Below are 13,857 nucleotides of genomic sequence, written 5' to 3' on the forward strand. Positions count from 1 at the left end.
TATCACACTCCTTTCCCAAATGCAATTTTCCACATGCTTCAGGTATGAATAATAAATGACCTGGTGTTTTGACTACACAGAAAGGTTACACAGATTCTAGAAAAGCACCCTCACCTCCAAAGTTGGGGGGTGAGTGTTTGTAATGCCTTAAAGCAAGCATCCAGGGACCAGAAGGCTGTGAGTGGTTGTGGCTTAGGTACATGGGACATATGGGAAGGGGGTAGTATGGGCCTGTTGTTCTGATTTATGTCTCTGAATCCTGAGAAGCAGTTCGCAGCCATATTGGGGTGACACCTGCTAACTTTGCTGCTGGTGCTGCCGCTGCCGTTGCTGCTGTGAGTGCTGAAGTCAGCTGAACCAGGCCAGTAAGGGGCCAGCAGATGCGCAGACGTTTTTGGGGTGGCGAGAGTTATTTTTTGTTAAGTCTATGTTATTTATTTATTTTTGCAACATTTTCTTTGCTGATTACTAAAGTAATTGCTGTTTGGGGATGGTGGAGACATGGTCTGAATTTTTAATTTAAAAAGTAGTAAAGGACAATTTGTAGTAGGAGACAATTTGAAACAGAGGTCCCTGTTTGTGTGTGTGTATGTGTGTGTGTCTGTCTGTCTGTCTGTCTATTTCTTGCTTCCTCCCTATCTCTTTCTGTCTGTATCTTACAATCTAAGGTCCTCCGTCTGTCTTCTTTCTTCTGTATCTCTCTGTTCTCAGTGACCCAGCAGAGCATGTTGTGGTCCTCTGTACCCCCAGCACTGTCCCCACAACTGAGCCCTTTGCCACTTAACTCTTGGTGGCTTGGGCACCTGGGTCCATGGGCTCCTTTGAGGTTAGGAGCACCCCAGGGTGTGAGGTTTCCAAGACCACTTTCTCCCGGAGGCTGCGGGAACGGCCTCACGGCCATGCCGGCTTCAGCTGCTGTGATTCAGTGTCTCTGGTCTGCAGATCAGCTGGGCGAGTCTCCTGTCAGCCCACATTGATTTTCCTGTAGATTACATTACCTCCAATCACAAAAGAAATTGTGCTCCTCTCCTGGAGTGTCAGGGCAAAATGAATAGCAAACATTTTCTTGCAGGCAGTTCAGCTCTCCTGTCAAAGGCCACTTGAGCAGGTAGGGCACTGTCCTTGCTCCCCCAGCCCCCAAACCTTTTCTCTCCAACTCAGTGGAAAAGTTTCCGGGGTGAGGTGGGGCATCAGATGCAACTTGGAGCGCAAAAGATACCCAATTATGCCTCAGCGAGATCCTTCGGTATCTTAAGACCTTCTAAATTATGGAATTAAGAGAGTTTAGAGGGGGAAAAGAGCGGGTGACACCAGATGTGTTAAGAATTCAGAATGTGCTTTTTCATATATTAAAAAAGACTCTTTGAATATCATCAAAGAGATTGAGCAATTTTTATTCCTTTTAAAAGTACTGATTGGGGTCTCTGGTCTCCGGCTGGTGTATGTGTGTGTGTGAGTGTGTCGGGGGGCCGTACCACAAGGGACTCTCTTCCTACGCTTGGTTGGTGCCAGGTCCACTTTCTGAAACCCTGGCATGCAGGGCGAGCCTTGCTTGTGTGGGCAGCTTTGGCACAGAGTCCTGGCACAGTGGATGAAGAGAAGCGTCAGCACTTTTCAAACAACTAACTAGCAGCAGAAGGCGGGCGCCGATCTCCAAAGTGGTCTTTGTGGGAGAGAGGTCTGTGTCTGGGCAAACAACCTGCTTGTAGAGGCTGGAAGAGAAAAAGGCCAAAGACACTTGAAAAGTAAGAGAGAATCTTCTCTAGGGACACTGGGGGGCCACATAAACGCACATCCCTGCCCAGTTGAGCATGTGTGTGTCATGAGATACTTATAGCAAGAATTTTCATTGATAACTTAGCCAATATTTGTTGAGCAACAACCATGGGCCAGACACTGGGTAAATGCTCTACCTATCATTTACCTCTCTTTTCACTTGTCATCTAAATTGAATCCTCACAGTGGGGAAGGCAGTGTCATCCCTGTCGACGTGATCTGGAAACAGTGCATTAGAGAGTATATGAGATTTGCCAAGGTATTACAGATTGAATTGTGTCCCTGACCCCAAGAAATGTGTCGAAATCCTAGCCTTGCCCACCCGTGAATGTGACATTATTTGGAAAAAGGGTCTTTGTGGATGATCAAGTTAGGAAGGGGTCATTAGGATGGGTCCTGATCCAATATGACTGATAGAAAAACCAGGGAGATTTGGACACAGAGGGAAGACCATGTGAAGACTCAGGGAGAAGAGGAAGGACAGCCAACTGTAAGCTGAGGAATACCAGTGATTGCTAGGAGGGAGACCTAGACGAGATCCTTCCCTTACAGTCCTCAGAGAGAGCCAACCCTACCAACACCCTGATAGCAGACACCTAGCTTCCAGAATCATGAGACAGTGTATGTTTGTTGTTGAAGCCACCTAGCCCATGGTACTTTATACAGGAGCCCCAGGATGTAACTACACAAGCTCACCCAGCCTGTGGGTGGTGGAGCTGGTGTGTATGTACCCAGGCCCTGCCTGTCCCCGCGGTTATGCAGTGTAGCCTGCACACTGCTGGTTTCCTGGATGAGTGCCCAGCCAGTGCCTGGATGTGCTCCTGCGGGCCTTGGATGTTTAGGAGTTGTATGTTGGGATGGTTTGGGGCAGAGGCCAAAGGGAGACTTTATGATGAATCTAGCGTCTTATATATACTTTCGCTTACAAGTCTAGGAATCTGCCAATTTTATCATTTATATAAAGAACCTTAAAATGTGTATATCTTTTGACCTATTGCTAGAAATCTATTAATGATAAAAATGGTGACACATTTCTGTAGAATTATATATCATAGTACTGTTTATGGAACAGGTAGGAATGTCCTACATCCCAGGACTGTATGAAATGCCACGTTTCTATATTTTCTAAAGTGAAATAAAATCTGATAGAAGTCGATACCAGTCAAGGGTGGTGAGAAGAGCGCTGAATTCCTTCACCCCAGCTGGGTCGGCAGAACCTCTCTAGCCATAGTGTGCGGTGTCAGCCACATAGACAGCCATGTAGCAGTGCCCACCTGAGGTCACCCAGAGCATCGGGCTCAGATAGGGCCGTATCTCCACCATAGGTCACATTTCAAGTCTTATTTCTTTTCCCAGTCCTGGGGAGTCATGCAGCCAGGGAGGAGCCCATCTGTTGAACGTCTGCAGCCCACATCCTTAATCCTCTTCCTTGGACGATGTAGTCTACAGGTGTCAAGGGCCTCTGTCTTTGAAACACAAAGCCCTTTCTCAAAGCCCTCTCACAGTCTCCTTTAAATAAGCAAAATAACCTTTCAGAAGTACATTTTCTCTCTCTCTCTGTCAGGGTTATAGCACAGCAGTTGTTGAGAAAGATGTTTCATCTTTCTCTCCTGTGACCGCAGGAGTCAAAACAAACACAAATAACAAAACAACACAACTTCCAAATAACAAATACCTAATACAAATATTGGCTACATTTAAACGCCGAATCATTCAGACTCATTACATTGATTATAATCCAAATACATACATTAGACATAGACATTAAATTGTCAGTTAACATTAGTAGGAGACAAAGTTCAAGTTGTAATGTGAAGTGAAAAAATAGAACGTTATATTATTTTCTACTGCTGCATAACAAATCGTAAGTTTAGCCACTTACAGCAATACGCATTTACTATCTCATGGTTCTGTAGGTTAAAAACCCCAGCAGTCTTGTTTGGGTTTTCTGCCCAGGGTCTCATAAGACCAAAATTAAGGTGTTGGTCAGGCTGTGTTCTCATCTAGAGCTGGGATCTTCTTTCAAGCTCATTCAGATTTTTGGTAGAATTGAGTTCCTGTGGTTGCAGGCCCAAGGTCCCTATTTTCCTTGCTGGGTGTCAACTGGGGATTGCTCTCAGGTCCTGGAGGCTTCTAGCATTCTTTGCCATGTTGGGCTCTCTATCTTCAAAGTCACCAAAGGAGACACTCCCTTGTTTTAAGTCCCTCTCATGCTTCATATCTGTCTCCAGGAAAAGCCCAATCTCTGTCAAGACTCACCTGAACAGGCCAGACCAACCCAGGATCATCTCCCACCCTTAAAGTCATGCCATGGAACATAACCAAATCATGGGAGTGATGGCCCAGAATAGTCACAGGTCCCACCTGCCCACATTCAAGGGGGAAGGGATTATATAAAGGCCTGTGGATTCCGGGATCATCTTAGAATTCTGTCTAACACAGATACCAGTCGTATATATGCAGCAAGATCTCAGCCATGTATTGTTTATGAGCTCAGAAGAACACATGTATGATATAAACCTCAATATTAATAAGACTTTTCTGTGGGGTATGATTATGGATAACTTTTATTGTCTTCTTTATACTTTTCTATATCTTCTAAGCGTTTTATAATGAGCACATATTACATTTATGATCAAAGAAAACACCCACATTATTTAGATAAAGAAATAATTGGGTGTCAAGCTGGGATAGTAATGCATGACTAGCAGGCATTTGCTCTGTAAAATTAAGTGTGTGTAGCTGAATGGTTTGTTCATTCATTTATTCTTTCGTTCATTCATTCACTGGCCCCCTTGGGAAGAAGGTGCAGACAGATTGCATTTTCCTATAGGACCGCATGCTGATGGGGTCCCTCTGTTCAGAATATCTCTAGAATCACTTCATACTTTTCAGCAAAAAAGATTGCAAAAGACAAGTAGCATTTCTATTTGTTATTACTCCCGGGGACAAAATAGCGAAGGAAAATTACTCAGACTGTTTGAGAAATACTTTGCAATTTCTATTTTTCTCATCAGTATCCCAATAGCTTGATAATGTTTAGGTTTTGAAATTTCATATTGTCTTCGTGAGCAGAAAATACCAGCTTCTCATAAATAACTGAAATGAAACAACAGAACTCTTGGCTCAAATTCACTTTTCAGCCTGACGCGTCAGAAAGAGCCCAATGCGAAAACTCTCTCCCGAAACAGAAGTGTGACCCAGGGAGACCAGCAGCACAAATGATCCAGAAACCCTTATTGTGGGAACTCCCTCCACTAACAGAACAGAATTGCTCAAGGATGGGGACGACAGCATGTGGCAAACTATCAGAGGGACATCGACTGGCCATCTCAGGCCATCCTGTGCCAGTAGCAAGTCTAGGGGCTCCAGTCAAGTGAGAGCGTGAAGTAAATGAGGTTGTGCAGAAAAATAGGGCAAGGCTTCCCTGTACCAAAGGGTGATGTTGGCACGATTTGCCTTTGGGCTTCCTTGTCTCCTTCTCTTCCTTCTTCATTCATTCCCCTTCCCTTCACTGGTGCCCACTCCTGCCCTGGTGCCGGCTTCCATCTCCCGTCCATTTTCAGTTAATGAAGATCATTAATGGTTTTCTTTTTTTTTTTTTTTAATGTGGATACTCTCAGGAGTATTTGCATTTTAATAAGGGATTGTAAAAAGTGAAAAGGCCTTGAAGATAGCAAAGAATAGTTTGCTAATAGTGGAAGGACCAGTAAGGAGGTTACTTTTGCTTGGGGCCCCTGCCCAATGTCTGCCTCCAAAGTCATCTTCCAAATACTGTTTTTTATACAGTGTTGACCTGTTTCAGGAACGGGCTGCAGGGATTCTATTCTGTCAGCATTAAATGGGCGTTAACAGCTGGAAGAAAGGCATCAACATATACAGGAAACAGCATTCTTGAAATGAGAACTAAAGTATCTACTGTGCGTCTTCCATGCCGTGTCATGGGGGGAATCAAATGAGGTCATGTATGTGACAGAGTCTCATAAGAGACTCAGAAGTGAACACATGCAGAGTAGTATTAGGATACGTGGCTTATGTGGTTGTCCCCAGCACAGTCAGAGAACAAAAGCCTGGATGCAAAGATGATCTGACTTTTGACATGGTCGCCTGCCTTAGAAACTGACACTATTTCATTAGGCCTTTTCTGCAGGTAGTCATTGTATGTAAATGTCATGAGCAACTCCACTGAGATGGGGAGCATTTGTCCCTTGAGTGTTGTTCTGGGTTCCAGAGACTCACCTCGTACTATGCCTCAGTTTCTCATTTGGTAGACCTGAAGATGAAAATAAGTATTGGTCTTCCCTCAGCAGAAACAAGAAAAGTGAATGGGCAGCTGGGGTGAAGCTCTTTGAGGGCTCCCTGAAGAAGGGGGAAGAAGCTCTTCTTCCCGAGACGAGGTATATCTGGGCAAAGGTGAAATCATGTTGATTTTAGTTTTTTTTCAACGTATCAATTATTTTCTAAATATAAACTTACAAACTATGAAGCATGAGAAATAAATGAAGAGCCATGAAACTTCCACCCTATTAATGATAAATAACACTGTCACCCTCCACTCCATCCCGGGGTTTCTTCCTCACACTTGGCCCGTTCCTTCCCATCATCGGAATACATGGCAAGGAACTACTATCTGAATGGTGTTTTTATTTTTTAAAACAATATTCTTTATTCCTATTTTGTAGCATAGTTTGACCATATATCCACTAACCATATATCACTTAGTCTTGCTTATCTTTTAAACTCCATATAAATGCCATCACCAGGTATGTATTCTTTTGAGACTTGCTCTTTTTAGTCAATGCTATGTGTTTGTGATTTGACAGTTTTTATGCCTCTAGGTTTGGTTCATTCATTCTCATTCCATTGTATTCCATTTATGAATATACCAGAAATCAGTCGTCTCTTCTCTTCTTGATAGTGCAGCTTTAGTCTTTGCATTTATTTTAAACACGCTTTCACTGTAGGATTTAGGGTACTTGTCTTAGTTCAGGCTGCTGTAACAAAATACCAAAGACATAATCTTTGGTTTATACCACAGAAACATATTTCTTGCAGTTTTGGAGGCTGCAGGTCTGAGGGGGGTGTTGGCACGGCCAGGTTCTGGTGAGGCCCCTCTTCCATTTGCAGACTGCTGACTTCTCCGTGTGTCCTCACGTGGCAGAAAGGGGGTGAGTGAATTCCTGGGCTCCCTTTTCTGAGGGCATTAATCCTACTCACGAGGGCTCCCTGCTCAGACCTAATCACCTCCTGAAGGCCCCACCTCCTGATGCCATCATGTTGAGGGTTAGTATTTCGGCATATGAATTTCAAGGGCAAAAACATTCAGTCCATTACAGTAGTGTTTATTCCAGTAGAGGTAAAGCCAAAGTGTGGTTAAATAGGACTAGGTGATTGGGCAAAGGAAGTAAGAAACTTTTTTTTTTTTGAGATGGAGTCACTCTGTCGCCCAGGCTGGAGTGCAGTACAGCGACCTTAGCTCACTGTAACCTCTGCCTCCCGGCTTCAAGAGATGGTCCTGCCTTAGCCTCTTGAGTAGCTGGGATTACAGGCATGCACCACCATGCCTGGCTAGTTTTTGTTGTTGTTGTTTTTGGTATTTTAAGTAATAGTAGAGATGGAGTTTCACCATTTTGGCCAGGCTGGTCTCAAACTCCTGACCTCAGGTGATCCGCCCGCTTCGGCCTCCCAAAGTGCTCAGATTACAGGTATGAGCCACTGTGCGCTGTGCCAGAAAGTAACATTTTGGAGGTAAACCAGGCCCTAGCTCCCAACTCTCCTAATCGTCTTCCTTGTACATGTTATCTCACCATTCTCAGAAACACTTTTTCAGTAAAGTAAAGAAGCTGAGTTGGATAAGCTTCAGATTCTCTTCTAAGGCAACCTTCGAACTCAATCAGTTGTTCACTCACTGAACACATGATGAACACCTGCAATTTGCCCCCATTGCTAGATTCAGTGGAAAACAAAACAGGTACAGTCTTGGCCATCACAGAATTTCAGACCACGGAAGATGTCAGAGAAAAAAGGAGTAGGCCACTAAAAAGTTTTTTGTTCTTGTTGTTGTTGTCTGGTTTGTTTTTAAATTAGAAACTGTAAGTACTATTGTAGAAACACCCATCGGGTGAGGATACAGAGCTCTGGATGGATCTATTTTAGGTAGAATGGTCAGGAAAGGCCTCCCAGAGAATGAATATCGAAGCTTGAGAGGCACCAGCCACACATGGTCAGGAGGAAGAGGATTCCAGTCTCAGAGAATTGCATGGGGCAAAACCTCTGGGTAGAACAAGAGCTTCATATGTTCTAGAACTTGGGGGAATTACGTGAGAGGGAAGCATGCCTCCGGGTGAGCCCTGACACTTCAGGGATGGGCTCTGTGGGCCAGCAAAAGGATTTGAGTTTTATCCTATGTGCAAACGGAAGGTGTTAAAGGATTTTTCAGTAGGGGAGTGATATGGTTAGATCTGTGTTTTTTAAAGATTACTATGACTGCTGTGAAGAGAATAGGTAGGAGGGGGCTAAAGCGAAAACTGCAACTGTCGGGCCTCACGGGAGGTGATAGAGCTCAGCGTGAAGCAGCAGTCATGGAGGTGAGAGGGAGGGGATGGGCTAGGTCCCAGGATGATGTGGAGCCAAGGAGAGGCATTGCTGCCATGTATTTTTAATTAGAAACATAATCAACGTTGGGGGTCAATGGGGAAATAATCAGACCCAAGCTCAATTCACTAGAGAAGAGAAGGTTCAGAGAAAATGGGGTTGGTCAAGATAAGACAGTTGGAGGAAGCTGTGATTCTTTAGTAATGGGCACTACAGACCCTCTGCACATACGTACGCCTCCTTCCCTCCCTCTCTCCCTTTCTCCCTTTCTTCCATCTTCTAACTACCTTATCTGAAGACCATCTCTAAAACTCTGCTCAGTTTGAAGATAACCTTCTCTACCAGAATGGAGCAGACAAAAGCCACCTCCCCAGTCTTCCAGAAGAGAGGTGACATCCAACCCCCTACCACACACCAACCTCCACCTCTACACACACATCCAGGCCCAGGACAGTGTCCTCACCAGTACTGCTCCACCCCTCCCAATCCTTCCTGGCCAGAAAAAGTGCCTGAACCATTGTGTCAGATCCCAGTCTTGGCACAGAGTTTATATCTCCCTAACAATATACTGCCCATTTAAAGAACCGTAAAACATGACCGATGGGGAATAGCAGTGGCTGTTTAGTATGCTTTAAAATTCTTTAATTTGCTGTGCCACAATAACTTGCACTTTAATAAAAGCAATCTCTCGTCTTAATAGCTACACAATAAAGAGTTATTTATATGAGTCAATGTGCAGGCCTGAGCCTTCCAGGTGTGCCCCAGATTTTAAGCACTCCGAGCGATTTGTAGGCTGGCGCTGCCTGACGCAGCCCATGGAAGGCTCCTGACAATGCCATTTTGCAGTGTCACAACTCCAGGGCCATGGCCCGCCCCAGGCTCCTGGCCCTGCACAGCCCACTCGGCGCGCTGATTTATTTCGGTATTACGTTTAATTGTTTCCTTCTTGTGGAAGCCTTAACATGCAATGCTTGTAAATCTGACCCAAATCCTCCATATGGCACTCTGGTTTTCCATTTTCAAATGCATTCGCCCTGGAATAATGACTGTGGTATAACTCAATTTGAGTTCTGCTGCTGGGGACTTTATTACATAATGCTTTCTAATTGACCCTCATAGTTTAATAAGACAGAACATTTCACCAGAACATTGACAAAAGTTATTAATTTTCACTTCAGCAGAGACCCATGTCCCAATTAAATCCCCTGATAATGCCTGACTGACTGACCTCATTATGGCTAATGCTTATTAGTCCTGCGGAGAGGATAGCATCACACACTGTTAAAATGCCTAAATGAGCACATACAACCATCCACTGTGATTACAATTTACATACATGACAAATTTTACTCCCTAATCCTTGTCTGGTGCAATGAATGTGGCATGCTGCTGTCATACCACGGGATCAGCCATTGAGGATTCGGGAGGTGTTGTAAAAATGCTCCGTGAGTGTGCTAAGCTACACCCAGTTAAATTCTATCTGCCTTTCTAGGAAACTATTTCAAGTGTGTGGGCGTCTTTAAACAGGGAGATTGACTTCTGCCCTTTCCTTTTTTAATGAGAACTACTCGTACTCATTTGTTTGTTTGTTTTTAGCCGACTTCAAAAAATAGAAAACGCACCAGCAGCAGCAGCAGCAGCAACCAATGATTTCAGCCTTCCTGCTTGGGTAGCTCATACTCACTGAAGTGGACTTTTCTTCCCTGAGTTTACTTATATTTTTACATTTTCTCTGAGCTTTCATTTTGCAGGGGACAGTGGGTGGGGGCTTGCAGACTCAGCTTCCATTTGAGGGTATCATAGACACCACCTCGTTTCACCAATGACAGGGCCACCTACTCAAGCTAGTCCCGTATTGAGGGACAGGCTGTCGGAAGGTCAGTTGGAAGAAAAATGTATATTTGCACATGCTGATAAAATGGAAGCCTCAGAGTGGCGAGAAAATGACAGTGAAAAAACCTCACGGTGTCTGAGGCTTCAGATTGTTTTTCGACCTTTCTTCTTCTGGTCCACACAGCAGTGTTTATCTTTGAGGCGGTCTGACCACGGCTCGATGTCTGCTTTTCCTGCGCAATGTAGTCATTCCCCCTGGGCTGTATGCTTTGACACATGACAACAATCTAAGAGCAGAGATCAAACTTCTCAGACTCATGGCAATGTGACAAGTAATGTATATTGACACAGCAAAGTGCATTCTGGAAATCAGAGTGGTTGGGCGGGCACAGCCCCTTGCTCAGCTAGAGATGGCTTAAATCATAGGCTTCAGCTGCCCACAAAGTTAAAGCCAAAATTTAAATAATAATAATAACCAGCTGGGAGCTGCAATTCATTGAACTTTTTTTTCTCTCTCTCTCTCTCTTTTTCTTTTGGTACCATCATGTTGAAAGCAGGAATTTTGTGGGAAAAACAATAGTAATAGTAACAAAAGAAGAAAATGAAAAAAGAAATGAAACTAAACCTCCTTAGGGAATATTTTAAAGTACTGCATATTCGGCTCCATCACTCATTCTGCAGATGTCTACTGAGTAGCTTCTTCATGTTGGACACTGTGCTAGGTTTCCGCATACTAAGGTGAATGACCTAGAGATGGGGCAGTCATACCTACTCATAGGACACCCTACCACATGATACTACAAAATCTTGGTATATAGGATGATAATGTCCACTGATTTCAAAGGTTTATGGGACCCCCAAGAGGGGGCATCTACCCCACATTTGGTAGTTCTTCCATGCCTTCAACACGTGGGCATTTAGCCCTACTATGTGCTAAGTGCTATTGAGTCTGTCTATTCCTGGTGCTAAAGAGTGACTCCTAGTGGTGACCCAAGGTGTGGCGGCTTCCTCAGTGAGACGAGGATTCAACAGGGCATTGCTCATCATTCAATAGAGCAAGGTTTTCACAGCCTCTTTGTGGCGTCAATGATTGATGGCATATATACCAAGGAAAAGTAAACTTATTTGCCCAAAAGAAGATTTTTTAAAACAATGCTGTGGGAGAAGAATCATCACAGAGTTGTGTAATCGCAGGGAAAATAGGGATCCATCTGAAGGATGGGGGTAGGTTTAGAGAACATGTTGCTAAGGAGGTGGTTGCAGAGTTCTGGGTATGGCTTTTGTGCCTAGACTTCAATCCACATCCTTTTCCCCGGTTGAGGTCTCCTGCTGTTGCATTGGAGCCAGGTCAAACTGGCCCAGGGAGCCCGTCATGCCAACCTCTTTCCTACTGCATTTTCAGTTGTATCGCATTGGTAGCCTGAATTTAGCCATGGTGGGAGTATTTACACCACAGAAATTGGCAAACTCTACAAGCCAGAGCTCTTCTTCTACAGCTACCCCTGCCCCCAGACCCAGGTGTTAAACACCGATCAGCACACCATTGTCTGCATACAAGAATCCCTGGCTGTATGAAAAACTCAACATTGATTTTATTAGATGACTGGCAAAGGCTTATACCACAATGCAAAGCTCTGATAAAAACTCACATCCATGCCTTTGGCCTGGGGACCCTAACTTCCATGAGAGCAGTGCTGGGACCTTATGCTCAGGTTGTCCACAGAGAGGACAAGAAAGACTTCTAAGTCTGTTGAGAAGATGCTAAGCCAACTTCCTGAAGCAACTGCATGGATGAATTACAGAAGTGGGGTGAACTGGTCAGGACAAGCTGCTGCCCTAGATGACGGATGTCCCACTCAAGGGCACTTTACTCAAGGGAGCAGCTGTGAAATAATAGTAATGGGGATGATCCAGGGCTTCTCTGAGAGAGCCAGAAGTGGAATACACCATGCTTGGGGATTTGTGTTCTCTTTCAACTCAGTGACCCCACCCTCTAGGAAACATGACCCACTTAAGGCTGGGCTCTGTCTTCTCAGGCTGAGCACCTTGTCCCATGGAGTGGAGCCCACAGTGAATGGGGAGGACTCAGAAGTGTGAAGAAGGTCTATCTTCTAAAGGTTAAGGAAGAAATCCGAGTTGATATATGCCTCTTCCCTCCCCAGCAATGAGGGCTGAATAAATGGCCAACAATGGGAAAGGCAATAGGGCACTAGAATAGCATGTGGAAAAGCACAGCACTGTGGGCAGAGGAAACCATGGTGATTTCTGTGGGACCTATGGTGTGTTCTCAGGGGAGAGGGTGATGGCAAGAGGAGAGCATAGAAAAGAAGATGGGACCCAGACTGTGGGCTATGGTGTTTGTTCTTTATTCTGTAGCCAACAAGGAATCAACACAGATAGTTAGAATGGGGAACAATATGGTCCAATCCCTTTTTAGGGACATGAAGGGTAGAGAAGTAGGGAAAGAGTTTGATGGCTGGGGGACCAAGACCAGGCTGTTGCAGACACAGCTATTTGCTTATTCAGTATCAGTTCTCATTTTCTTCCTTCCTAACAGAACCTCAATTATATTCAGAGAGGCAATGGGCGCTGCATGCGAAAGAACACAAAAGAAACAAAACCCCCACTACCATTCCCAACCTTCCTTGCAGAGGGAGGGGTCACACTACACAGTTCTGGCCAATGAAATGTCAAGGGACATTTCCCTGGGTGGAGCTTCCAGGAGAGCTCTTTGAAAAGGGTCAGATTCAGGAGGCAGTTGCTTTTTCTCCTTTGCCCTTCCCTTTCTCCTAACCTGGAATGAGGATGTAGAAGAAGGTAACCATTTTGCGACCATGAGGTGACAAGCATACCGAGGATAACCATATGGCAAGAGTGGCTGACTGGAAAGATAGGAGGCATGCGGGGTCCCTGGAGGCATTGTGGGGTGGCCATGTTGACTTTGGATCTCCTACATCTGCATTTCTTACTGTGTGAGGAAAAAATCACTATTTGGTTAAGCCACGGCAAGTTCAGCTTCCTGTTATATCAGCTAAACCTATTCTTAACTCTTTCTGGTACTGTTTCATAGATCCAGGTGACAGCCCCTGATTACCTAACTACAGCAGCCAGTGGCATGAAGATGTGAGGAACGGCTCTCAGGTAGACTTGGCAGCAACATCTTGTTAGGGAGAGTGAAGCTTGAAAGATAGTATAGCTCCTGAAACTGACTGAAATATAGAGGGCAGAATCGGTCCCCCGCAACCCGCCCTGCAAGGATTCAGGTTTAAGGGCTGGGTAGGACACATGTCAGAGACGATGAGCTCGGTCAAGGGCTGACTGAGTTTGAAGTGCTCAACGTGCAATGTAGATGAGGCATCTTCCAGGCCACTGGAAAGGCCGGTCTGCATTCGGGAGAGGTGTGGGGAGAGTTCTGAAGAAGAGATATGGCAGTTACCAGCAAAGTGATGGTGGCTGGATCCGTGGGAGTGAACAGGATTATGTATGACACAGATGTGTGAGGAGAAGAGGGGAAAAGAGACAGCTTTGGGGAACACCACCAGGCAATGGACAGGCGGTGCTGGGTTGGGGGATTATGGGGCATAGAGAAGGAGGGTGCGAAGGGCTGGGAGAGAGCGGGGAGAAGAATTCACAGAGGCTGGGTCCCGGGAGCCC

General features: G+C 45.0%; 1 long non-coding RNA gene across 1 annotated transcript in view; it reads left to right on the top strand.

Moving 5' to 3' along the window:
* The first annotated feature begins 1,663 nt into the window (after nucleotides 1-1,663).
* LOC102133593 (uncharacterized) overlaps nucleotides 1,664-13,857 on the top strand; it is a 72,969-nt gene continuing 60,775 nt past the window's right edge. Inside the window, exon 1 of the long non-coding RNA XR_010581738.1 lies at nucleotides 1,664-1,745. This is a non-coding gene — a long non-coding RNA (uncharacterized lncRNA). The remainder of the gene's footprint in view (nucleotides 1,746-13,857) is intronic.

Source organism: Macaca fascicularis, chromosome 15 (assembly GCF_037993035.2).
Source record: "Macaca fascicularis isolate 582-1 chromosome 15, T2T-MFA8v1.1".
Lineage (NCBI taxonomy): Eukaryota > Metazoa > Chordata > Mammalia > Primates > Cercopithecidae > Macaca > Macaca fascicularis.